This window comes from Aedes albopictus, chromosome 1 (assembly GCF_035046485.1).
Source record: "Aedes albopictus strain Foshan chromosome 1, AalbF5, whole genome shotgun sequence".
Taxonomy (NCBI): domain Eukaryota; kingdom Metazoa; phylum Arthropoda; class Insecta; order Diptera; family Culicidae; genus Aedes; species Aedes albopictus.
This window is the reverse complement of record NC_085136.1, coordinates 114362655-114390075: the sequence shown is the minus strand read 5'-3', so window position 1 is coordinate 114390075 and position 27421 is coordinate 114362655. Positions and strand designations below refer to the sequence as shown.

Genomic DNA, 27421 nt, shown 5'->3' with positions numbered 1-27421 from the left:
GCTATTCTCCTCAATTCCAACTCATTGACCCCAAAAACTAGCAAGCGTCCAATTCGTGATAGTACCAGAGTTCGAAGGATTTTTGCGAATACTGCCAAACCGTCTCAGGGCGTTAAGAAACGGGTTTTGGTTGGGGAAGGTAGTGCTGAGTTCCCTTGTGTGATGGTTCCAAACATAAATAAAAACGAACCGAAGTTCTGGCTGTATCTGTCAAGAATTTCGCCAGAAGTCACTACCGAACAACTTGCCAGTATGGTCAAGTCTAGATTGGACTCGGACGAGATTATGGTATTCAGATTAGTTCCCAAAGGACGAGACATTGGCACGTTGTCATTTGTCTCGTTCAAAGTGGGAATAAAACAAGAGCCAAAGGCCAAGGCGCTCTCCACGTCGACTTGGCCCAGAGGTGTTTATTTTCGCGAATTTGAAGAGAAAAGCCGCCAATCTGGAAATTTTTGGAAGCCGTCCGATGCACAAATGTCACAGGGTACTGTTCCACAGAGAGAGAGCTCCGGACGAGATTCGATACGCAGCGGAGGATCCTCCGTAATCCGCGTGGGCTCAGTGGAGAATGCTTCACAGTCCAATGCGATGTCGGTGTAACTGAAGAAGAAAAGCAATTGACAACATGTCCTTTAAGCAACAATATCAATGAACCTACCGCCCAAGTAACACACATGTTATATAAAAGTTACGACTGCGCAAGTTTTGGTGGTATAGAAGTTTATTTTACGTTATTTCAACAAAATGTTAGAATTACGTAAAATAAACTTCTATACAACCAAAACTTGCGCTGTCGTAACTCTATTATAACATGTGTGTTGCTTGGGCGCATCTGTATCATCATTTGTCCGGGATGCAGTTAGGCCAGATTTGAGTTCAGATGTGGGAGAACCTGTAATGCAAAGTAGACATATGAGAGAATTGTCGAATCGCGCTACAGTATTGACTTCAAACTCACCAGTATACGAATCTATTGCGGCACTGTCAGCACCTTCAAATGATCCAGTTGGAGCGAACATCGGAAATTCTGAACGAAAAACCGACCGTTAGCATCTACTTTCAAAATACGAATACGACCGGACCGTTAGCATCTACTTTCAAAATATGAACAGCATCCGAGGAGCCGATCGCCTGAAAACCGTTTTCTTATCGTCGTTGAAGGAGGACTTTGATGTCTATGCTTTCACAGAAACTCACCTTGATCCGAACATAGATGATGCCATAGTGTTTCCAGCATGTTTCTCCATCTATCGATGTGACAGAAATCCTCAAAATAGTGATAAAACCTGCGGAGGAGGAGCGCTTATTGCAGTTCATTCAAGAGTTAAAAGCTCAGAGCGGACACAAGCTGAATACAATGAAGCAATTTGTGTGCAGCTCGACACCAGCAGCGGTACGTTGTTATTGTGTTGCTGCTATGTACCACCTACCTCTAGTGCAGCAAGATATCGAACGTTGGTGTCATATGTGGAGTCCATCATCCATGATATGCATCCTAGCAACGAACTACTGGTCGTTGGTGATTTCAACCTACCGAATATAAAATGGAATCAGCGCTTCTACGATCCGGATGATAATTTCTATTTACCTGATCGAATAACATCGCAGAACGAAACAACTATTGTGGACGGTTTCTCATCGGTGGGCCTCAGACAAGTATGTGGAATACCAAACCAAAACAATACATATTTGGATTTGATATTCACCACTGACTTAACTGTGTGTGAAACTGCTGTAACCGATCCACTCATAAAGCACGAGCTACATCACTATGCCATGGCTTTAAATGTGGATGTTGAATCGGTGAACGACAGTCACAGCAATATAGGGATGATCAAGAAACGACTGAAGCTCGAATCAATGGATGTGGAGAATGTTTGCAATGAATTGAGATCAGTATCATGGGAAGATGTTTTCATATCTCAAGCAGAGTATTTGAATCATGGTATGGAAGAAAGAGCTGCAATTATGTTCGATTTTCTACGTTCGGTTGGAATGTTTTGTAACGGACCGAATCTATCTGAAGTTCTAGTAAATTGGATCGACTTCAATGTATTAAGCTTCTATTACGTGCTGTATTCAATATTCGCGCGGCATGCTGTCATCGATACTCGTTCAACTAATCGAAGAGTGACAAATTATCCGGAGTGGTTTAGTCAACCGTTGATACGTTTGCTCAAATCTAAGAGAAAAGCATTCAAACGCATGAAACGATGTCCTACGTTTGAAAATATCGAAGAATACAAGCAGTTATTGCGATCCTTCAAAGTAGCCCATCGAAGTGCTTATCAGGCATACATCGAAAACATCCAAATGAATATCAAGGCGAACTCCAAGGCATTCTGGAAGTTTGTAAACAGCAAACGTAAAACAAAGGGAATTCCGGAGAACGTTAAATACGGAACAAGATCATCTGAGGGCGACGAATCGGCAGCTGACCTCTTTGCCGACTTCTTCAAGACTGTTTACCGAGACTCTACCTCTTACACCACCGTAAGTTCAACCGGAAGTCGCATTGCGTCGTTTGAAATAACAAGTGACTCGATTACTGATGGTGTGGAAAAAATCGACGGCAACAAATCCGTAGGTCCCGATCAAATTTCGAATACCTTGCTCAAAGCGTTGAAAGAGGTCATCGTCGATCCGTTACATACATTGTTCAATGTTTCTCTCTCTAATGGATACTTCCCGGCGCTATGGAGGATATCGTCCGTTACACCTATTCATAAAAAAGGTTCTAAAAATAATGTAGAAAACTATCGTGCTGTAGCTATCCAGTCAGCGATACCGAAGTTTTTTGAATCGCTCGTGTATAACGTTACGAACCTGTGCGAGTTTTGTTCCATTGTAACGGATTACATTTCGCAAGGATTCCAGGTCGATTGCATATATACTGATATGAGCAAGGCGTTTGATGTGGTAGACATAGAGAGTATTCTAAAAGCAGCATCTCAATTTGGAATAGCGGGCTCGATATTCAATTGGTTGAGAACGTATCTGGGAGCGAGATTTCAATACGTGAGGGTGAACGGAGAAGAGTCCTCGACTTTCAAAATTGATTCTGGTGTTCCGCAGGGGAGTCATCTCGGTCCCCTTTTGTTTGTTATGGTAATGAACGATTTGCCAGACCATATGACAAATACAATCGTCTTAATTTACGCCGACGACGTCAAGATTTTTCGGGCAATTAAATCGGTTGAAGACTGTATCTCTCTACAAGCTGATCTACAACATTTCGGTAGTTTCTGCCGAGAACATGGACTTTGCGTTAATGCCAGCAAAAGCTCAGTGATGACGTTCACACGAAGAAGTCAGCCGCTCGTTTATACGTATCAGTATGAACAATCTCCATTGGTACGAGTTGAGACCGTTAAGGACCTAGGAGTGACTCTTGATCATGCGCTAACCTTCCACGACCATGTAAATCGAATCGTACAGGAAGCATTGCATCTTTTTGCTCTTCTCAGAAGGTTTGGACGAGATCTTTTTGACCCTCACGCGATTCTACAAGTATACATAGGTCTGGTTAGATCGAAAATGGAAGTTGCTAGCGTGGTATGGAGACCGCAATACGCCGGCCAAATTCAGCGCTTAGAGGGAGTTCAGAAGAAGTTCGTGAAGTTTGCTCTACGAAATCTACCGTGGTCGGGAGATCATATGCCGTGTTACCAGGACTTGTGTGGATTAGTCGATTTAGACACATTATTCGCGCGACACCGGATAGCAGATATTGTATTCTTCACCAACGTTATAACAGGACGAGTTTCAAGTGAACATCTCAGAGCCAAAATCCAGTTCAACCATAACTCTACAAATTTACGCCAACGTAGAATCTTCGATCCCCCGCTGCGGACCCGAAATTACCTGAAACATGAGCCTGTGATCCGATTCATGCATGAGTTCAATGGGGTAAAGAACGTTATTTCCCTGGATATGACGACAGATGTGATAAAAAATAAGTTAAGAATGTTTTATCGTGGCCAGTTGTATTAATTGTTATGTGTTGGCATATTTCTAAGTATTTTTACATTTTAAGATTTAATTATGGTAAAGGGTTAATCCTACATTCCAGATAAATAAATAAATAAAATAAATTAATCCATGAAGACTTCTGGACTAATCCCTGCAGGAACTGCTGTTTGAAACCCTGAAGAAACTTCTGCAGGAATCTGTGGTGGTTCAAGAAACTCTCTTAGAAATGTCTCTGCAGAAACTTCTGAAAAAATCTTTTATTGGATTTTCCGAGGAATTTCAGAAGGAAATCTAGCAAGAATCGCTCGAGAGAATTTCAGAAGGATTCTCCAAATGAATTCAAGCACAAATCCCAAGAGAATTACAGCAAAAACCCCTGAAGAAATTCCAGAAGGAAGACTCGAAGAAATTCGTGAAAGAATCCCTTGAGGATTTCTAGGAGGAATCAATGAAATATATCCAGGAGGAATCTTTCAAGGAAAAATCCATGAGAGGAATTGCTGAACGAAATCCACGAGGACTCCTAGAAGGAATTTTATCAGGAATCCCAGAAGGACTTCTAGGCAGGATCCCCGAAAGAATTCTAAGAGGAATTCCCGGAGGAATTTCGTGAAGGATCCCCAAAGGACTTCCAGGAGGAGCCAGGAGGAATCACCAAAGGAATTCCAAGAGGGGATCCCGAAGCAGTTCTAGAGGAATCCCCGACGGAATATCAGAAGAAGTCATCTAAGGAATTTTAGGAGAAATCCTCGAAGGAAGAACGCCACAGGAGAAATCCCATAAGGAATTCTAGAAGGAACCCTCTAATGAACTCTAGGAGGAATTTCCGAAGGAATTCCAAGAGGATAGAAACCTAGGACAAATTCTTGAAGGAATTCTAGGAGGAATCCCCGGAGGAATTTTATGAAGGAATCCCCGGAGAAATGAAAAAAGGAACCCACGCAGGGTTTCTGTGAGGTATCCCGAAGGAATCATCAAAGGAATTATAAGAGGAAATCCCGAATAATTTCCAGAAGGGATCTCCGAGGGAATATCAGGAGGAATCCCCGAAGGAGTTTTAGGAGTATTCCTCGAAGGAAGTCCAGAAAGAATCTCAGAAGGAATTCCAGGAGGAATTTCCTCAGAAATCCTAGGAGAAATCTCCGAAGAAATAACAAGAGAAATTCTAGGGGGAAACATCGAAGGAATTCCAAGCGGAATTCTCAATAGTTTTTCAAGAGAAAACCCCGAAGAAATTCCAAGAGGAATTCCCGTAGCAAGTCCAGAAAGAATCCTCGACAAAACTCAAGAAGAAAGAATCCCTGAGTTCCAGGAGGAATTTCCGAAGGAATTCTAGGAGAAATCACCGAAGAAATTTAAGAAGGAAATCCCAAAGGAATTCCAGGAGGAATCCTGGTTGAATTCTATAAGGAATTTCAGAAAGAATTCCAGGAGGTGTAACCGTTCGTCGAATTTGTTCGAGATTTTTTTAAACTCGGTGGATTCTCGCGAACGAGACACCACCGGTTCAATTTAAGGTTTGCCCGACTATACGACGACTCTACTCTCAAGGGCTTCTCGAACGACCGTGGCTCGACTTAAATCACCAAACGCACTAAAAACTAATACATAAAACCGTACAAACTGAACCAATAACAGGAACTTACCCAAAAATTACCAAAGAACTGAATAAATAACAAGGACAATGGTCGCTGAAGTGAATTTATTAGAACAAACTATGTAAACCTTAAGGACAACAAAAGCAATAGAACAAGAACAACAAACAGTCGATTTCGTTTTAAGATATATTGTTTTTTTTTACAAATAGTCGTCAAAAGTGTGTGTGTGTGTGTATTCATGGCCATGAGTGACATACCTGCGCAGGTTTTGTTTCGATGGTGCTTTCTCCTGGCCAATCGTCGACGTCGTGCTCTCCTTATCGTTCGCCAGTTTATAGGTGCGGAGGGGGAGTGTCCGCGGTCCGGTGCTCTGCCCGATCTTACGTAAACTGTACGCAGGTAGGCCGGACGTGATCTCTACTCCGTTTGGCTGCCAGTTTTGGCGGGCGAGGAGCAGCGGAAATGGCTTAAAGCCCAAAATAAAAAGCGCCTCTTGGACGCTGAGTTCCAAGGACGAAACACAGAATTAAAACAATATACATCGAAAACGAATTCAAATTTACAATTACCTTTTATACGACAATTAAATGCACAGGGAACAGAGTATCTGCCCCTGGCGACAAAATCCAATATTTAGTTAACTAAGAAACAAAAGGCAAAGACAATTAACATTAAATTCACTTCACACAACACTAACTTACTGCACTACATTATTACAGAACACTACACACCTTTACAAAAACTCGCAGAAGATCGCCGGAGCTCACTTCTGTTCACCAGCCGACTCTAACTTAAAGCGTTGGAGTCAAGTCGATTTCTCTAGTCAAGTAAATTTCCTGCTATTGAAGCAGTCGTCTATTCAATCTACAAACTATTATATACAAGTGCGCCAACTTCAAATCGCACATGGCTGTAAAAACTATTTAGCGCCATCGAAAAAGTCCTATAAGATACGTAATATGAATCGTCATTAGCTTAGCCTAGGCACAAACCTTATATGAAACGGATAATCTCTACTATAAGAAACGGTTCAAACTCAAAGACAAATTCAACGAATCCAATTCACATAAAATTTTACTTAAAAAAACAAAAACGTCAGAAGCTACAATTCAACTAAAATAATCATGAAAACTAATAATGAATTATATACAAAATACAAATTCTAAAATCAAAATCAAAATATTCAAACTTTATTTTACTTAAATAGAACAAAAACGTAAAACGTTACAGCGGAATGCACGACGAAATCTCAAGAGGAATTCCCGAAAGAATTTTAGGAAGAATCCATGAAGGAAGTCTAGCAGGGATCCCCATAGGAGTTCCAGAAAGATTTTTCAATGGAAATTATATCGGGTAAACGGAAGAATTCTGGGAAGAATCTCCGAACAAATTATATGAGAAATTCCTGAAAGAATTCCAGGAGGAATCTTAGAAGGAAGTCCACAATAAGCTGAATATGCTTCTGGAGAAATCTGTGATGTAATTCCTGGAGGCATCCTCTTGGAAAAATGCGTCCTTTTGGAAAAATCTCAATCTCAATCTTCAATGTGAAGAACCCCTGGAGCGCTCCCTGGAAGAGCTTCTGAAAGAATCCCAAAAGGAACTTCTCGAGGAATCCCCTACGGATATCCTTAAGGAATCTTTGAAGGAACTCTTTTATAGGATCTCTTCTTATATCTTAAGGGACTTCTGTAGGAATCCCTGAAGCAATTCAGGAGGAATCTCTGAACATATGCAGGAATCGCTGAAACTCTTAGACTAATTTCTGTAAGAACTCCTGTAGGAACTTCTGAAGAAACTTCAGAAGGAATCCCTGCAGGAACTCCTAGACTAATTTCTGAAGATCTCTTGCAGGAATTTGTGAAGAAACTTCTCACGGAATTTTTGGTGGATCTCCATGAGGTATTGACGAATCCTCCACACAGAATCTCTAAAGAGACTTCTGGAAAGATACCTGGGTGAACTCATGTTGAAATAGTTTGGAGAACTCCTGAAGGCATCCTGAATCCTCCTGGAGCTATTAGGAAGATCCCTGAACGAACTCCTGGAGAGATAACCGAAGCAACTTCTGGAGAAATCCTTGAAAGAACTCCTAAAATGATCTCTTAAAAATTTTCTCTAAGGAATTCTTTAAGAAATTCCAGGAGGGATGTTAGAAATAATGCCTGTAGGAACCCTCGGTCAAACTCCCAGAGTGATCCCTGAAGGATCTCCTTGAGCGATCCCTACAGAAATCCCTTGTTGGAATTCTAGAGGAATTTCTGAAGGATCTCCTAGAGGAATCTCTGATAAACGCCTGGACGAGTTCCTAAAGCAACTCAAGTAGGAATTCCTGAAGGAACTCTCAGACTATCAGATCTCTGAAGGACCTCCAATGGAATCCTTGAAGGATCTTCTGAATGAATCTCTGATGTATGTATCTCTAGAAGGCATCCCTGAATTCTTCTGGAAGAATCTCTGAAGAAACTTCTGTAAATTATGAACAATAAGTTCAATCTAATGAATACGAAAAAATAAAAGTTCTGAGACTTTCGTATTTGAATGGACTCCCTGAAATTCCATTTCTTCTTTTCTTCAGAGTAGTTCTTAACAAGAGTCTTATGCAGAATTTGTCTAAAACAAAAGATAGAAAACAAAAATAGACAGACCAAAGTTCCAAACTTCAAATTGCTAGAACGTTTTTTTTTAATTTTAATATAATGAGGGCATAACTTTAGTGATTGTTTTTTTTAAATTTTCTCTTAATTGCATTATTTCCAAAATACGATCCCTTTTTGGATGATCTCATGATAATCTGCTAGAGAATGGTTTTGACTGTAGCGTCTATAATTGCAAAAGTAACCGAATATGAATCCTCAATTTTCTCTTTCGCTAATTTCTGTATTTCATTTACAGATGAGAAAATCGATGATGAGAAATCAACTATTGCAGTCAATTTCTTATGATAGTGATCGTGAGAACTTTATTTTATCTCATCTTTATGTAAACTTAACCCATATCCGCCCAGTGTCCTATAAATAGGACAGTTCTTTTGATGTGAATATCTCTAGAATTACGCAAATTTTTAGAATACTTTCTTTTGAGAAGATGTTCTTCAAACCCATACCTTGCTCAAAGTGGACAATATAGTTTGTGACTGGTTCACTAGGTGGCGTTAACGATGCTGCAAAGATTACATATATGTATATATATGTATGTATATATATGTATGCCGGAACATAGGCATAGCTCTGGAATGCGTCAATAAATTTCAATCAAATTTGGCATACACAGTGAATCAAAATTCAACCATCGCGCAACAATAATGACAATGTCGCAACCTGTATTTGTTGCGACAAACAAACCCATGCGACATAAGTTTGTCCCAACTTGAAAATAATGGGATTAACATCGTACACCACGAGTTTAGAGATTTTTAAGCCTTGCATTGCGATTTTCGAACGATAACTTCGAGTCGGTAAACACTGCAACTCTGGCGAAGCTCTATCATCAAACAGTTTCGACTTCGGATTAGCAATAATTGATTGTTCACGAGTTGAAAAGTACGCAACAAATTCAGCTTCCGTTTTGTCTGCAACAAAAAATTTCGAGATCATGTCATTATCTGTTACCAGTAGGGATAAAGAGTAATCGTCGCACCTTCTTTGTTGCTTGTTTTGTGCTTCTTTTGTCTGACAATTCTCTTCACTGGGCATACACATTCCTTAGGATGTGAAACTGGTAGTAGGTGTATTGGAATTCAAGATGATGGCTCAGGTTCCAAGATGGCGGTTAAAACTCCAGAATATATGCTTTTTAACAGAAATGCTGCTTCGGATACTATGCAATATGCGTATCTATCGATCAGGCTTCATAAGTAGAACTCAAAAATGAATATCCGATGCATTGAAATCCAAGATGGCGGACCATATTCCAGATGGTGGAGATCAAATGGTAGTTTGATCTATAATACCATGCAATCGATCGGGCTTGATGAGTAGAAGTCAAAAATCGATATTTAACGCCATTTTGAAATCCAAGATGGCGGACCATATCCAAGATGGCGGCCATGGAATGGTAGTTTGAGCTATGATACCATGCATTATGGCAGTGAATCAAAACTCAACTATCGCGCAACAATAATGACAATGTCGCAACCTGTATTTGTTGCGACAAACAAACCCATGCGACATAAGTTTGTCCCAACTTGAAAATAATGGGATTAACATCGCGCATCACGAGTTTAGAGATTTTTAAGCCTTGCATTGCGATTTTCGAACGGTAACTTCGAGTCGGTAAACACTGCAACTCTGGTGAAGCTCTATCATCAAACAGTTTCGACTTTTGGTTAGCAATAATTGATTATTCACGAGTTGAAAAGTACGCAACAAATTCAGCTTCTGTTTTGTCTGCAACAAAAAATTTCGAGATCATGTCATTATCTGTTACCAGTAGGGATAAAGAGTAATCGTCGCACCTTCTTTGTTGCTTGTTTTGTGCCTCTTTTGTCTGACAATTCTCTTCACTGCAATATGGATATCTATCGATCGGGCTTTATGAGAAAAACCCGATTTAATCCACCTATGGTGAACAGAACCCTTCTTACACTTATTAAAAATATTGTTGTATTATTCGTATTTAACAAATTTATTTTGGTTGATTGACCAAAAGTTCTAAAATATATTGTGGATTTGGCATCTAGTGGTTTGGTTTCCAAAATAGCATCAGACCATGGACTTAACTACCAGAAATGCCAGACACCTCCAAGAATCTTGTATGGAATGTTTAAAAATATTAGCTTCCATATTCAACAAATGGATAAGAAAATCAGCGAGATACACTTTGTCTAATATCTCTTAATCAGTCGAATAAATTAGCTCCGAAGTACTTGGTATTCATAGTTATGGTGCAAAAAGGACAAAAATGATATATCTACTATGTAAATCAGTTTTGGCATTAGCTAGTTATTTTGGCTGTCCGGTTCTTGCACTTACCCACAATATATAAATTCAAAGCTTTCTTTCAACATATTGTTAGTTTTCAAAGAATTCCTGTTTATTTGTAATTTGTTATTTATAATTTTATTGAAAATAATAACCTGCTAGTATACACTTTATATTATTATTGTTATTTATTTATTTATTAAAGAGGTTTTAAAAAAAGTCATTCGCCTCCGATACACTTTATATGAGATCAGCATTATTTATTGAAAAATAATTTATCTTAGACTGGTCAAAATCTAATGCAAGATAATAAGCGAATATAATAATAAAAAAAAGGAATTTATTGAAATACTCTTCGAAAGATATCTCAGTAACCAAATGTCCAATCGAAATAAAATTTTAGAACCTTTTACAAGGATATTGTAGCTTTCATTTGGTGGTTAGAGAACCCAAATAGGTTGACAGATGGCTGAGATATTTATTATGATACACTTTCTCAAAAATCTCTCAAAAAGTTAACCTGTATTACTCAAGTACTCTTTGAAAGATATCTCAGTAACCAAATGTCCAATCCTAATAAAATTGTATAGGGTTTTACTAGGATATTGTAGCTTTCATTTGGTGCCAGAAGAACCGAAATCGGTTGACAGACGGCTGAGATATTTATTATGATGCACTTGGGCAAAAATCTCAAAAAGTTTAGTTGCATAAATCCTAAGTACTCTTTGAAAGATATCTCGATAACCAAATGTCCAATCGAAATTAAATTTCTGGGCAATCTACTAGGATGTTGTGGCTTTCATTTGGTGCCAAGAGAACCCAAATCGGTTGACAGACGGCTGAGATATTTAATATGATACATTTTGTTGAAAATCTTTAAAAGTTTAATTGTATAACTCCTAAGTACTCTTCGGAAGATATCTATGTAACCAAATGTCCAATCGAAATAAAATTTCTGGGCGATCTACTAGGACGTTGTAGCTTTCATTTGGTGCTAAGAGAACCCAAATCGATTGACAAACGGCCGAAATATTTATTATGATACACTTGGTCAAAAATCTTAAAAAGTTTAGATGTATGACTCATAAGTACTCTTTGAGAGATATCTCGGTAACCAAACGTCCAATTGAAAAAAAAATCAATAGCATTCTACTAGGATGTAGTAGCTTTCATTTGCTTCCAAGAGAACTTAAATCGGTTGACAGACGGCTGAGAAACGTGCGTGACTTTTTTTTGTAACGCACATACACACACACACATACACACATACACACACACACACACACACACACACACACACACACACACACACACACACACACACACACACACACACACACACACACACACACACACACACACACACACACACACACACACACACACACACACACACACACACACACACACACATACAGACATTTGCTCAGTTCGTCGAGCTGAGTTCATTGGTATATGAGACTCGGCCCTCCGGGCCTCGGATCGAAAGTCGGTTTTTCGAGCGATATTTATACCCTTCTTATGGGTGTAAGAAGGGTAAAAAGGCTTTTCCTACATACATTCCGTGATATTTTTGCTACTGTTTATTAAGCTCAAATATAACAAAGAGATAGTAGCTTTTATGTATTTGATGCAATTGCATTTTTATGTATAACTAACTTGTGTAACCAAATATGATCATAAAAAATCTGTTGACAAACGGCTGAGAAATGTATTATGATACATTTTATCAAAAATCTCTCAAAAGCGTAAATTTCATTACTCCTTAGTACTCGTGGAAAGATATCTCGGAAACAAAATGTCCAAACGGCATAAAATTTAATAGCATACTACTTGGATGCTGTAGCTTTCATTTGATGCTGAGAGAACTCAAATCGATTGACACACGGCTGATTCATTTATTATGAAGCATTTTGTCAAAGACCTCTTAAAAAGTTAAGTTGTATTACTCCAAAGTACTCCCCGAAAGATATCTCGGTTACAAAATGTCCAATCGGAATGAAATTCAAAAGCGTTCTTCTAGGGTGCAGTAGCTTTCGTTTCGAGCCTTAAGAACCCGATTCGGTTGATAGACGGCTGAGAAATTTATGGTGATACACTTTGTCAAAAATATCTAAAATAATTAAGTTGTACTACTCCCTAGCACTCTTTGAAAGATATCTCGGTAACCGAACGTCCAATCAAAATAAAATTCAATAGCGTTCTACTAGGATGTAGTAGCTTTCATTTGCTTCCAAGAGAACTCAAATCGGTCAACAGACGGCTGAGAACCGTGAGTGACATTTTTTTGTAACATACATACACACACACACATACACACACACATACACACACACATACACACACACATACACACACACACATACACACACACGCACATACAGACATTTGCTCAATTCGTCGAGCTGAGTTGATTGGTATATGTGACTCGGCCCTGCGGGCCTCGGATCGAAAGTCGGTTTTCCAAGCGGTATTTATACCCTTCTTATGGGTGTAAGAAGGGTAAAAAGGTGGAGGGTCATGGTAGATGGTAGGGTAGCGGGTAGGGTAAACGGTAGAGCAGACGGTCGGGTAGAGGGTTAGGGTGAAGGATAGAGTAGAAGGAGTGGAGTAGAAGGTTAAGGCAGAGGATAGGGTAGACGGTAGGGTAGAGGGTAGGATAGAGATATAGAGAGTAGGGATGAGTGTAGGAAAAAGGTTAGGGTAGAGAGTGGGGTAGATGGTACGAATAACCACAATATAGACTAGAGGGTACGGTAAAGGATAGGGCAGTGGTTATGGTAGAGGATAGGGTAGAGGGTAGGGCAGATGGCAGGGTTGCAGGTTATGATAGAGCGAAGGATAGAGGGTTGGGATAGAGGGCAAAGAAGACAGTAAGGTAGAGGCTAGAGAGTAGGGTGAAGAATTGAGATGAATTAGATGAGCTGAGGTTTTTCCGAGATACCTTTAGGAATTCTTTCCAGGATTTCTTCAGGCATTCCTTTTGAGAATTTTCCCAGTTTTATTCGCGGGATTCCTTCAGATATTGCTTCCGAGATTGCTGTACGGATTGCTCCGGAGTTCTCTTCAGGAATTTTTGCAGGGGTTGCTTTGGAAAATCCTGAAAGGATTCTTTTAGTTATTCTTTTCAGCATTCCATCAGGAATTTGTGCTGGAATTCCTTCAAAGATTCCTTCCAGAATTCTTGCTGTGATTCCTTAAAGTATTATTCCAAAAAAAAAGTATAAAAAAATCTAGGAAAAAATATAGATTTCTTTCGAGATTTTTTTCAGGCAATCCTAGATCATAGAAACCCCTTCTATGATTCTTGCGGGAATACCTGCTCAGTTTCTGACCGGCATTTCTGTCATGATCTCTCCAGGATTCCATCAGGTTTTCTATACAGGATTCCTTCAGGAATAACTTCAGGGATTTCTGCCAGAATTGCTTTAGAAAATCCTGAAAGGATTCTTTCAGAAATTTTAACCAAAATTTGTTTCATGGATCTCTGATGGAATTACTTCACAGATTCGTTTAAGTATACTTTCAAAGTGTTCTGTTGAAACATGTTTAGAGAATCTAATGGAATTCTTGCTTCGAGTCGGGATCCTCACTGGGGATGTATACAGCAATTCCTACTGGGATTTCTTCTGTGATTATTTCAGGGATTCCTACCAAGCTTTCAGCTGAGATTCTCTCAGAATTCTATCAGATTTGTCTTTCAGAATTTCTCCACACGCTAACGCCGCTCAGCACTAAAGTGCATAATTTCCAGACTACACCAAAAATGTGTAGCTCTTGCACATTCACAAAATCAGCTCCTGTGCCCGCAAAATCGTTAAATTCACAAAAATTTTTGTACAGCATTCTAGCTAGGTTTACTAGTGAACTTGGATAACAAAAAAATATCGACATTTCGCATCTAGACGAGTGTACGAGCTGTTTTCGAGAATGTGTAACTGTAACACATTTTTGTGTGGTCTGGAAATTATGCACTTATGAGTAGGGCTTACACATTTTAGTGCTGAGCGGTTTTACTGTGCAGTAAATTTTCCCGGGATTCCTCCAGGAATTTCTACCAGGAATGTTCTTCCCCCTAGCGTTTTCAGATTTTTGTACGTTATTCAAAATCAATTGGATGTGTTAATCACCGTTAACCGATATTTAACTGTTTTATTGATGTTTCTCGGCGAGTCAATACAAACTACTGATTTAACGTTGTGACGTTTCGGCTTACTATTTTTTTCAGCCATCCTCAGATAATTTCGCTTACCACAGCAACTTTCACCTCCCTTACTGCTGGGCGATGACGTACCTTCGAGAAGGCGGTACTACCCGAGTAGATGGAAAAATCTGATGAATAGCATATTCAGTTATGATTGATTGAATTACTGAAGAGCAAAAACTGATAATGGTTTGATTGATATAAGAGGTAAAAGAACAGAAATAATAACAAAATTTTATATGGTGAACTACTCAATAATAGCTCGTTGAGATATTACAAGATCAAAACAATAGCAGACAAGATTTGTCACTTTTTTATAGAAAAAAATAAAAAAAATGTCAGCATGCAGCATCGAACCTACGACCTTAGGATTCACAGGTGGCGATGCTTACCACTCAACTGTGGCTCGCTCTTGTAAATATCATGGAATAAGAGCATGCGGTTCTTCGTTTCCACAGCCCAGAGAGGGCCACATGGCATTTCACTAATATTGAGCCATCTCTATGGGTGTATGTGTTCCATTTCGTGCAGAAGAGCTAAACTTGTTCTTATGTAGAAATTTTCAGCTGTTTCGACAATAACAAAAATGGATATCATATCACTTTGAGCTATTCGTGTGATATTCATTAGTTTTTTGAATAACTCATCAAAATCACATCGAGCTATGACAGCAAAAAGTGTTCGATTTGCGATATGATTTAGATATTCTCGTCTACCCGGGTAGACACTAAAGACGACCTTATAGTTGAGCTCAAAAGGGTACAAATTAAAACACTTAACACGATTTTCTTTCTGAAATGTTTACGTATAGTGAGTACGTATAGAGAGTTTGTGGGGTACTGAAGGGAAAACTCAATTACTTTATTAGAAATCATTATTTGTGTAAAATATAACTTCTACCGTATTTTAACGTTTGGTTATGTTACACATAGTGAGTCTAGTAGTGAGTACTCTTTATTTGATTTGTTAAAAAAAATAATTTAAGAAATGTTGAATACTACAGTCGGATCTTTCGCGAAGCTGGAACCGTTCTCGTAAAACACTATTATTTAGACAACTCATTTTTGAACTGTCATATCTCGGAGACCTGTGAACCGAATTGAATAAAAAAAAATTGAACGATTACCAACAATATATTAATGAATAAAAATTCTTTAAAACACAGGTACTTTTCAAAAATTGCAATAAGTTATGATGGGTTGACTCTCTTTGATCTTTTTCGAAAAAATGTAATTTTTTCACATCAATGTCATTATTTTTTTTATATTCAAAGATTGTCTACTTCTGTTCACAAGATATCTATAATAAGATATATTAGAGTCCATTTAGATTAAAGAAAGAACACATTTAGTATGTTTCGTGCAGTATTGTAAATTTGGCTTATTTTCCTCTACATGGGTTAAAATGTCAAATATTCATAACTTTTTTCAACGTTTGAAAAGTACCATGTTTTGATTTGATTGATTTGTCTTTGTTTAAGAGACTTTCAGCCCTTGGCTGGTTTGTCTCTCTATGTTTTGAAGAATTTTCAAGCACTCACTCAAAGTGCAAATTTTCGGTAATACCAATCCGTGTGGTCAATTATGATTTTCAAATATCTCAACGTACAACGTACAGATGGGTAAATTATTGGTTAAATTGAGAAAAAAATCCACAGCTCAGGTGATATTTGAACTCACGACCCTTATTCGCTAGACAAGTGCTTTATCAACTAAGCTACTGAGCCAATTATTGACACGGCAACTTAGTTGTCATAAGGTAATTCAAATCTCATCGATCTATATCATCTTCCCCTAAACCGCAACTATAACCATCTCTGTTGTATGTATATACGACGAGCAAAAGTGATTTATTTATTGTTTGAAACTGTTTGCCTATCGTACAGGCACCGTTTCCCCAACTAGTTGTAGAGGAAGAACAATTGCTACCTGGAAGGCGATCAAACGCGTCGTTCACATTCTGTTTGATACGACGGATAACTACGTAGATCGATGGGATTTGAATTACATTATGACAACTAAGTTGCCGTGTCATTAATTGGCTCGGTAGCTTAGTTGATAAAGCACTTGTCTAGCGAATAAGGGTCGTGAGTTCAAATATCACCTGAGCTGTGGATTTTTTCTAAATTTAACCAAAAATTTCCTCATCTGTACATATGTACGTTGAGCTATTTGAAAATCATAATTCACACATTGTTGCTAAACGTTCAAAATGTTATTCAATTTGGTTCACTGGTCTCCGAGATATGACAGCTCAAAAATTAGTTGTCTAAAAAATAGTATTTTACGAGAACGGTTCTAGCTACGCGAAAGATTAACCAATCGAGCTCAAATTTATACCTATTTTGCACATATAATTTGAGAATTTCTGATGCACTCTATGAAAAGTTACAGCATGTTGAACTTTTTTGTGAGAGGCAAAAAGTTGCCTATCCCAAACATTTTGGCCACCCCCTGTTTTTGACCTGGCCACAGGTCAAGGCGATGGCGGGCAATCGCCCAGAATCGAGATCTTTGAGTTCGGTCCTCTGCTGCGCCGTGGGTGCTCAGGACTGTAAGTATGTAAGTAGGTTTTTGCAATTTATCATCGTAATAGGCTGTTTTACCTCACGCAAATCTGCCAGGAAAAGGCCTACTTTCCCACACCACATTAGTAGTGCGGTAATGGTTCATTACAGCACTGATTTGCGTTGCGTAATGAACCATTACAGCACTGTTTTCAGTTTTGATCAACTTCTTGATGTTTTCTGGACGCAGGTTTCAAAATTTGTGACAACTGCACAGCATAACCTGCTATGATCAGACTTTCTTAAACATAGCTATGAACATCAGTGTGCAGTTTGATGAAAAAGTTTTGTTAAAAACTATCCTCAAGTGGTAATTTATGAAATTGCAAAAAACGTTGTACGCATCTCGGTGCAGAACTCGATTTTGTACAACTCGTGCTGTAAAAATCTTCTTTCTGCACCTTGTTGCGTAAACTACTATTACGTGACTTGCGACTTGCTCCTTCGCGTTTTCTATCGACAACCCACTTTTGACTTTCTTTTGATAATTTCACATTTCAAGCGCACGATAGAATCTTGTTTTTTGCAAATTTATTCAAATGATCGACAGTTTAACGTTCCTCTTCTAGTAAAGGAAAAAGCGCGCGAAAATAATGTCATCTTCCACTCGTCGTCGATTTTCCACGAATGCTTTCACCGAACTGCGGTCGTACTCCAATCGTGCTGGGAGTCAAACCCACCACCCACCCAAGGCACGAGAAAGCACATGTTGGAGCAACAGGCTTTCACACTCTCTGTTGTTATTCGGAAGTCAGTAGATCCAACTGCTAGCGCCGCACCACGGCCGGAATGAAAACTCGCCGTTAGATTTTCCGACTGCTGCAGCATTACCGCGGCGTGGTGTAATATAAAAACGGAAAAGCTCCCATCAACCAGCGCCATTCAACGTTCTTCAGCAAGGGGTTGATGTCTGCCAACCAGTCTTACCAGGCTCTCCATTGCCACACGGTGTTGAGGTATTCAGTGTAAGGAAAAGTTAAACCTAGCCAAGTGAGTGAGTTTGTGAGTTTCCTGGCCATTAGCGTGAGAAGAAGTGCAGTCAGTCAGTGGTACTTGTTGCTGGCTCCGTGATGCGTTGATGAACGTTCAAGATTTCCTCGGGCGCAGTGGCTTCATGTGTGACTTGAAAGCACATGAAAGGATCTAACGGACCGGAAAAATAACTCGTTGAAGGATTAATAATTCGAAGCAGTTATCCTTTTGCGATTTGAAAAGTGGAACCTCGAATGATAAGTGTTTGATAAAGTTATCGCACGTGATACAGAAGGTGTAGAAGAAGATTATCACAGAAAAGATTGTGTTAAAAGTGAAACTGTTATCATTGCGGCTTTTTCAACGGTGCAAATATGTGCAGTGAAATGTGTATGGTTCGGAGCATGGGAAGGGACACCAGTCGCGCCAGGCAGGATGTTGTTTGTTTTATTGTTGACACTATAAATTAATTTTCGACCGAGTTCAGACACCAGAAATTTTTCGCCGAAAAAAGAAGGGTGAATATCAACGCCTTGCGGTAATTAGTCGTGACAATGAATTGGGTCAAACAAGAAGCTATCGGGTGGAAGAGTTCGATAATGAGTTATCTGCTTTCAGATGGATCAATCTGAGGAAGTGTGAGACATTCTGATGTTATAGAAGAAAATGTAAACAAAGTTTGTGATTCAGTGTGATAATTTTCTTGCTTTTGTATTTTTCACATACATTTTTGCAAGAATCATTTCGGTGAATTTTTGGGGAATTTAAAAAAAAAAAAAAAAATCTGTCGAAGCACTTAAATTCTTGAAAAAAGTTGAAAAAAAAAAAACAAAACAGTCTACGTGCAATTTCTAAAAATATAGCCTAAAGAAACTTTTACAATACCTCTCGATTTATTTTCATTGATTTTTTTTTTTAAATTTCGTAACGAATTCAGGGTTAACAACTTTAGACTAATGTTGGTGTAACTGTTAAAAGACTTCATTTAGAAATTTATCAGATAAATTTGAGGTGGATAAAATTGAAACTGCGTAAACAAGATGTTTCAATTGGAATGTTTAGTCTTGATGTTATTCTTGAATTTTAAATTTTAAACGATTTGTATAAGAATATTCTTTTCAAAAAAACGGAATAATGGAATTAGTATCGAACAAATGAACAAGTTTCGGGTCTACGTGAAATATACACAGCATTTGCTCCAAAGTTAGAAATTCTACGACAAAAATTTATTTTCTAATGCCTTTTTGTCTAATTTTTGCGGTCGCATATTGGCAGGTATTCGATACCTTAGGTTATTTCAGTGCTCCATTTTTGGTTCAAATTCAAAACATTTCTCAAAATCTGCCAGCTCCACTGGCATTGGTTCCAAATTTCTAATTGATATGTCTCATCAACAATGATGAAAAAGTAAAAGAAACTCTCTTCTGAAAAAAAAACCTTATCAACGAATATGTCGGCAGTTGCTGAAGATAGTTCATGACTTTGGAATGAATATATGCAATTAGGAGAAAACGTGCCCTTTTGGAGTAGGATATTTCTCGAAAAATTCAAGAAAAAGCTGGTGATTTGAAAAAAAAAACAAAAACAAAAATAGATCTGTGGAAATTCGCCGGGAAAGAGAAAAATACTCCAGTAGTAATTTACGGATTTCTTCCAGAAGTTCCTCCGTGAATTCCGTCAGAAGATTCTCTGAGAGTTCCTCCAGTGCGGATCCACCGGAAAAGGCAGTCCAGAAGTTATACTGGGAGTTCCAGAAGTTTTGATGGAAATTTTTTCTAACTTTCCTACCGGCTGCTTCCGCAAGAGTTTTACTGAGATTTTTTTTTAAGTTCCGGGAATTCGTCAACGAATTTAACCGAGGGGTTTCACAGGGTATTCCGAGTAAAACTTTCCGGAAGGAATTTATGAAAAACAATTCAGTAGAACTCTTGAAGCAATTTCGGACGATCCTCTGATGGCATTTCCTAGGAAACTGCTGATGGAATTTCCGGTGGGTCTTTTAAAAAGATTCCTGCTAGAGAGAATCCTAGAATAAATCCTAGAGATTTTCTCGGAAGAGCTCCCAAAGGAATCCCTACAGGAGTTCGTACTATTCTGTTGCTGATTTCCCTGGCAAAGCTTTTTTACGGGTGTCTCGCAGGGCCAGACATCCCCCTATACTTTCCGGAGGACCATAGTGCACAGTTGAGCTTTGAAGTCCTTCCCTGGCACTCAGACGTTGATCAGTCGCCCCTAACATGGGGATCAGACGATGTTGTGAGCCGATCCCCCTGGAAAACCGACGCTCAGATTTGCAGAAGAAAAGCCCATCCCCATCTTTCCAGTCAGCCATCGACAAAAGTTCCCATCGGAGTTCCTCTAGTAGAATTGCTGGCGGAAGCTCTAGCAATAATCCTAGAGAAATTCTCGATGAAACTTATAAACGACCAACCAGTGGAACTTTCTGAAGTTTTTTTTGAACTCCCAGAGGAATTCCCAATTGGATTTCCAGAGACATTCTTGATGTAACTTGTAGAAACATTCTCATAGGATGTCCTGCGGGAATCCACGATAGAACTGCCACAGAAATTCCCCATGGAACAACTGGTGTAGTGCCCAGTGAAACTCCCAGAGAAGTTTCCGATAGAAGTCCTTGAGGATTGTCCCGCGGAAACTGCTGCAGGTATTCACAACTCCTAGAGAAATTTCCCAGTGCAACTTCTTACGTGAATTCCGTTAATACTTCTAGTGTGGTCTTCGTGACCATGAGGTTAATAGTGTTTATCGTCTAGATGTTTCGTAAACCTCGGAGTGTGGGTTCGATTCCCACTCCAGTGAGTGAAATCTTTTCGTCAAATGGAAAGTTCTCTACTGGACTACTGGGTTTTTCGTGTGTTGTCTCATGATATTGAGGGATTTGCACAAAAGTGCACGCGGCCTATCGCTTCCGAAAGGTACAGCCGCGGTTTTAACTTCCTGTTTACTTCATCCTTATTGGAAATAACATTGTGGTGTTTCCTACGGTGCGGCTATTCCTTTCGAAAACGATAGGCCGCGTGAGCTTTTGTGCAAAGCCCCTTTTTGAAACATTTCAACGACCGCGCGGTGTTTACTTTTCAAGAAATCTGATAATAGTGATCCCTCGTGCAACTTCGTGCACCCTCTGGTTAAAGACTGTGTGTAGTGTCTTTAACCGTTATGTGTCCGACATTTTTTTTTTGCTTTTTTCTACACCGTGCTTTTCAAATGGGCGCTGGGTACCCGGGTACCCAGTCGGCCACATAAGGGTTAACAATTACCGGTAAAACTCACGGTGGAAGTCCCTAACGGAATACTACTTGATGAATTTCTGATGGATTTCCTGGTGGAACTCCTACACGTATTCTAGATTATTTTAAGTGAAACTCTTAAAAGATTTCCTCGTTGAACTTCTAGAAAAAAAACAGAGTGGACTTTTAGAAAAGTTATCGGTTGACGAATTGCCGATAAAACTCCTAAATAAATGTTCAGTGCTATTCCTGAAAAGCAAAAACCTCTTGGTTTACGGTAAAGCTTCTGGAGGAAATCCCAGTGGCACTCCTGGTCTAGAGCTATTCTCAGTGCTAGAGAAATTTCTGAATAAACTCTTAGAGGAATCCCGGCAGAAATCCCAGAGAAATTCTTTGCGGAACTCCTGCGTAAATTCCCTGAAATTCCTACGGGAGTTTCTGGTACAATTCCTGCACACTTAGAAAAAATGACGGATTACGGTAAAATTTTACCGTAATCTCAACAGCTGAACGTACGGTAAAAAGTTCGGTGATTTTTCAAACCACCGAACGTACTGCGAATCTCAGGAAAATGCATCTGTCAAAATTACCGGAACGTTCGGTACTTTTCACAAATTAACCGTAAAAATCGCAGAACGTTCGGTATGTTTGTTTACAAATGAATTCTCAATATCACTGAACGTACGGTAAATTTTACAAATTTACGGCGATTTTATGCGAGCACAAAAAAAAAACAATATTTTCATTAAAAACGTCGATGATGGGATTGAATACATGACCTTCTGATCAGGAACCACACTTGCTGCCACTGTACAAGAGAGTCCTGGTTGGAGATGATGCGCAAATTCTAATAGAACTGATGCTCGAAGCTGCCGGCGTGGCTGTCAAACGCATTTTACAGTAGTACGGTAAAATAGTTCCATCACCGATCTGTTCGGTAAAATATTCACAGGTCTCCTGTAAATTGTCTGATTTCACCGGTGCTTCGGTGATTTCTTATATTCCACCGATTTTCTCCTGCAATTTCATCGATTTCGCCGTAATACTGTAGTTTGCTTGTTTACAGACCAGTTTCGGTGATTTTTTCACCGAATACTGTAATTCATTCTAAGTGTGTGTGGCAATACGTGATGCAACTCTTATAAACAGTCTTGGTTAATCTCCTGCGGAAAGGGGCTGTCCATAAACCACGTGGTCATTTTTTGGGACTTCTCACCACCCCCCCCCCCCCCCCCCCCGCGTGGTCATTAGTCCATACAAAATTTTTTATTCGTCCATACAAAATGGTCATTGGCCGAACCCCCCCCCCCTCTTATGACCACGTGGTTTATGGACAGCCCCAAATACCTGATGAAACTCCTAAAGCACTTTGCAGTGGAACTTCTCGAGAAATTTCATGTGGAAATTCAAGAGGAATTCCCGCAGCAACCTGTGGAAATGTACGGTAGAAAATTATCAGTGAAACTCCTTGAGGAATTCCCGACGGCACTACTCCTGCGAGAATTCGCGTTAGAAATTCTTAAGGAATTCTTGGTGGGATTTCTACGGAAATTCACGGTGAAATTCAGGCGGGGGTTCCTGATGGATCTTCCTAAGTAATTCCCGGTGGAATTTCCAGGGAAACTCTTGGCGAAACTCTTTGTGGAGATCTAGATGAAACTTGTAGAGTTGAAAATTTCAAGAAGTATTTCCGGTGGATTTTCTAAAGAATTTCCTGAGGGAGTTCGTGATGAATCTTTAAGATGAATATACGATTTTCATAAGAAATTCTCATTGGAACTCTTTGTGGAAATTTCTTGAAGGACACACATAAAAATTTGTAAAAGAAACCTAGAAGAATGTCTGAAATAATTCCTGCAGATATTTCAGTCAGATGACTTTTTGAAGAAACCCATGAATACACTTCTGAAGAGATTTTTGGTGGATTTCTTGAAGGAATGCCTGGAAGAACTCTATGAGACACGCACCTTTAGAGGAATTCTTAGGAAAAAATCTTGTACAGTTTGAATGAGTTTGAGTGGATTATTTATGAATTTCTGAAGGAAATCCTGCGGTAAATTTCGAAAGGAAAACTGGAGGAATTCTTAAAGAAATTTCTGAAGGAAACGAATATTTGGAAGAATTTCTGAAGCAATAGGGTATATGGATCATTCTTTGGCCTAATTTGCAAACCGCCTTGACAATTTTGACCATAACTCATGAATTAATAGCACTAGAAATAATATGTTGACCCTATAACGCACTCTAGGCAATGCATGTTTCACCAATTGGAAGTAAACAAACGTAAATATTCAAGAATTTACTTAACTAAGTTGAAAAGATTCGATGTGATGGTATGCAACGTTGGTCTATGGTACATAAATTGGCCTATTAGTGGATACAACGTTGGCCTATTGCTTTCCATGCACTAGAACCACTTATTATCTCATTTTTTCAATATTTCTGCTGAGGTATTATCTCTGTTTGTTCACCAATCATACTTTCAAATTACATTTTCGGAGCCAAATTTTCAAAAAACTATAAATAAATCACTTAAACTAAAGTTCTTTCTTTTTTAACGAAAACAATGCAACCTGATTATTGTGTTATATTTTTACAGTCACCGCACACAAAATCTATCTTTCTGTTCGTTCTTTCTGGTTCTTACGCAAGCAATGTTGTTGGCGTCACTTTATCGGTGTTTTTGACGTCACTTTACTGTAGGCCAAGATTTGGGTACATAGTGAAAAAAATGTCCTCAATATTCGGCCCACATGTAATTTGTAAAATAGTTATTATTCGTTAAAAACAAACATACAAATTCAAAATAGCATCTTTGACCGTCGCATCAAATGTTCAGTTATTGAAAAGGCAATTCGAAATATTCCAGAATCATGCCATTTATGACCATGTGTGTAGACTACCCACTAAGTCGAAGAATCATGGCGTCTACAAAAGCTAAACAAAATGACATTTTCATACAATTTCAATACACTTAAGTGCTAAAATTGAAACGAAATGTTACAGGTGTTTGGCGCAAAGCTTTTTCGATATCCAGTTCGGCGTGTTTGTTTGAGTTTTTGGTTAACGTTAAGATGGGCCGAACGAGGGGACTATGCCAACGAAGCATCCCGATACCCTATCTGGAAAAGTTGTAGAACACTCTGCAGTCATTTGTAGTTTTTTCTTGGAAAATTCCCGAGAAAATGCCAAGGGATAATTGCTGAAGTAATTTTTGAAGGATTTCCTTAGATTATCTCTGTAGAAATATCTAAAAAATCATGGAGAAAAATTATTAAAAAACCTTTAAAGGAAAATCTGTATAAATCTAAAAATGTATTAGTAAAGCAATATCTAGAGGAATACCTGGAATTAATTCAGGGAAAACCCTTAGAGAAATTTCTTACAGAATCTCTTGATAATTGTTCAGAGGAGTTTCTGGAGAAATGATACAGAAAAATTACATGATCCATGGAGGAATTATTCAAAATATAGAATGTATAAACTGTGGCGCAAAATAGATCGGACATAAGAACGCCGATTTTCATACAAAATGGCTAGCTGTGAGATGCTATTACTATGGTTTTCTTTGATAGATTGGGCTGAAATTTTGACACGGCACTACAAGTATGCTGAATATTACGTATACGAGGCACAACATGTTTTCGTTAACTGGTCTGGCCGAGGCAAGGCATTAAAATGTGCGAATTCTTAAAATAATTTGTAGTGCAATTCTTGAATGGATTATAGTGGGCCAAATTTCGCAATGAAGTAACGCTTAAAGAAATTTCTGAAGGAAATCCTGTGGAAATTAAAATAAAATCCTGGAGGAATTCTAGAAAAAAATGTTTTAAGGAAATGAGTTTTTGGAAGAATCGTTGAAGCAATATCTGGAAGAGCTGTAGAACAATCTACAGGCATTATTATTTTTTTTGTTCGAAAATTTCCAGAAAATGCTAAGGGCTGAATTCTGAAGTAATTTCTGAAGGAATTCCTGAGATTTTCCCTGTAGGAATTCGTGCAGGATAAAGGGGATTTTTTTGTATGAAGTATGAATAAATCCAGAAATGTATTTATAAAGCAATATCTGGACAAATGCTAGGAATAAATTCCGAAGAAACCCCTGGAGAAACTTCTAAAAGAATCTTCTACGGAAATGTCAAGGATAAAATATCTGTAAAAGTGCCTGATATGATCCATGGAGGAATTGTTCAGGGTATGGGTAAATTTTTGTTGGGATGCAACAATATCTGGAGAAATACCATTAAGTAAGAATTCCTGAAAAAAATTCAATATTTTTAATGCAATTTTTAAATCAATGTTTACAAGATTCTCTGAAAAATCTTTGAAGGAACTCTTGCTGAAATCTTGTGAGGAACTTCCGCTGAAATTGCATTTTTCTAATGAATCTCTGCGTGATTTTTTTGTAGACCCGAGCAGAAGGGAATAGCAACAACATAATAAAATTTGTTATTTTGGAAAAATAACTGAGTAGCGGAAAGAGTTATTTTCATGTTATTTACATAACATATCCTGTTATAAACTTGTCTGTCATAAGCGGCGAAATAACAAAAATTGTAACAAAAAAATGTTCCTGGAAGACCTGTTTAATAACATGTTTTGTTAGTTTCAATAACAACTTAATAACAGCGAATTTTTAAAATATTTCAATAACAAATTTTGATATGAATACGTTATTGATAACAAACTGAAAACAAAATTTGCTTTTTTTTCCTCCAAAGTCCCATATGCATTCAATTGGATACGCAACAATAGGATCTATTGTTAGATGTTTCATTCATAATTGGGACGCTATTGTTGTCGCAAGCGATTTATTATCGAAAATAGAGAGAAACAATAGTTTTCGTTTATTTTCCAAACAACTTACGATGAAAAACTACCGTCGTTTTGAAACCCTTTTTTAGGTGGTTCATTCATTGTTTAAAAGATTAATTTACATTATTACCCCATTGATTGATACATTTATCCAAGTGAATCTAAGTGGGATCGATGCAGTGAAATCAATAAAAATAAAATGTCTAGAATAATTAATGGAGTTCTTGATGACTTATTTTTTTTACATTTTTGTCGAAAATGTGTTGTTCGTCGTTGAATTCCTCCAGTTGATCCAAAATGTTTCATAAAATGGCTAACACTCTATTACACTCTCTATTTTCGTATTCATACCTAACTGAAACTGGGATAGGTATACTTTTCAAAGTGCTTATAAAACAAAAGGCTGATAAGTTGGTACTGTCACAGTTAAAACGTAATGTCAGTAAGAAGAGGAACTGATGACAAAATAATATTTTCTTTTACAGTTCCTCACGGAATGCAGTGAACAACGAAAATCTCGAATGGTGTAGTTTTGATTGCAAAGCTAGTTATGTTGTAATATTAATGATCAAATATTTGTACAGTCTCAATGACACAATAATAATTGAACTTGTGCTACAACAAAACATGTTATTGAAATGTAATTTAAAGAAAATATACCAAGAGCACGATCATAACAAAATAAGATTGCCCAACAGAACATGTTATGGAAGGGTGATGACTTAATAAGTTAATAATAACAAACCGAGATATAAAAACAGGTTTTGTGATTCCGTTGTAATTATTTTGATATTTTCCTCTGCTCGGGGAAAGCCCTGGAGGGATAACTACAAAAATGTCCTAAGAAATATCAAAATTTTTCAAAGAAATCTCATTCAAAAGTCTCTACGGGAAAATCTGATAGTAGCCCTGGGGCAATTAGTTTTAAAAATTCTGAAAGAATACATGAGGGAACACATATAAGAATATCTGATAATAGTCTTAATTCACAAGAGAATCTTTTGAAAGAGAAACTCCACAAGAAATCCAAAGGAAAATTCCTAGAGGAATTTTGAATGAATCCCTGGATGAGTTTTTACGAGCTATAATATCAATATCATCGATGAAACCAGGTAGCTATC

The 27421-nt window shown here is 38.2% G+C and overlaps 2 protein-coding genes across 3 annotated transcripts in view; both read left to right on the top strand.

Annotated features, from left to right (window-relative positions):
• Nucleotides 1–27421, top strand: part of LOC134285124 (uncharacterized) — a 225755-nt gene that overhangs the window by 194286 nt on the left and 4048 nt on the right. The window lies entirely within an intron of this gene.
• LOC115256094 (corticotropin-releasing factor-binding protein) overlaps nt 18136–27421 on the top strand; it is a 159918-nt gene continuing 150632 nt past the window's right edge. Inside the window, exon 1 of one of the 2 annotated variants that reach the window (XM_029854353.2) lies at nt 18136–18755. The gene's annotated coding sequence lies outside the window, so the exon portion shown is untranslated. Of the gene's footprint in view, nt 18776–27421 lie in introns of both variants that reach the window. The other variant, XM_029854352.2, reaches the window with a different exon arrangement.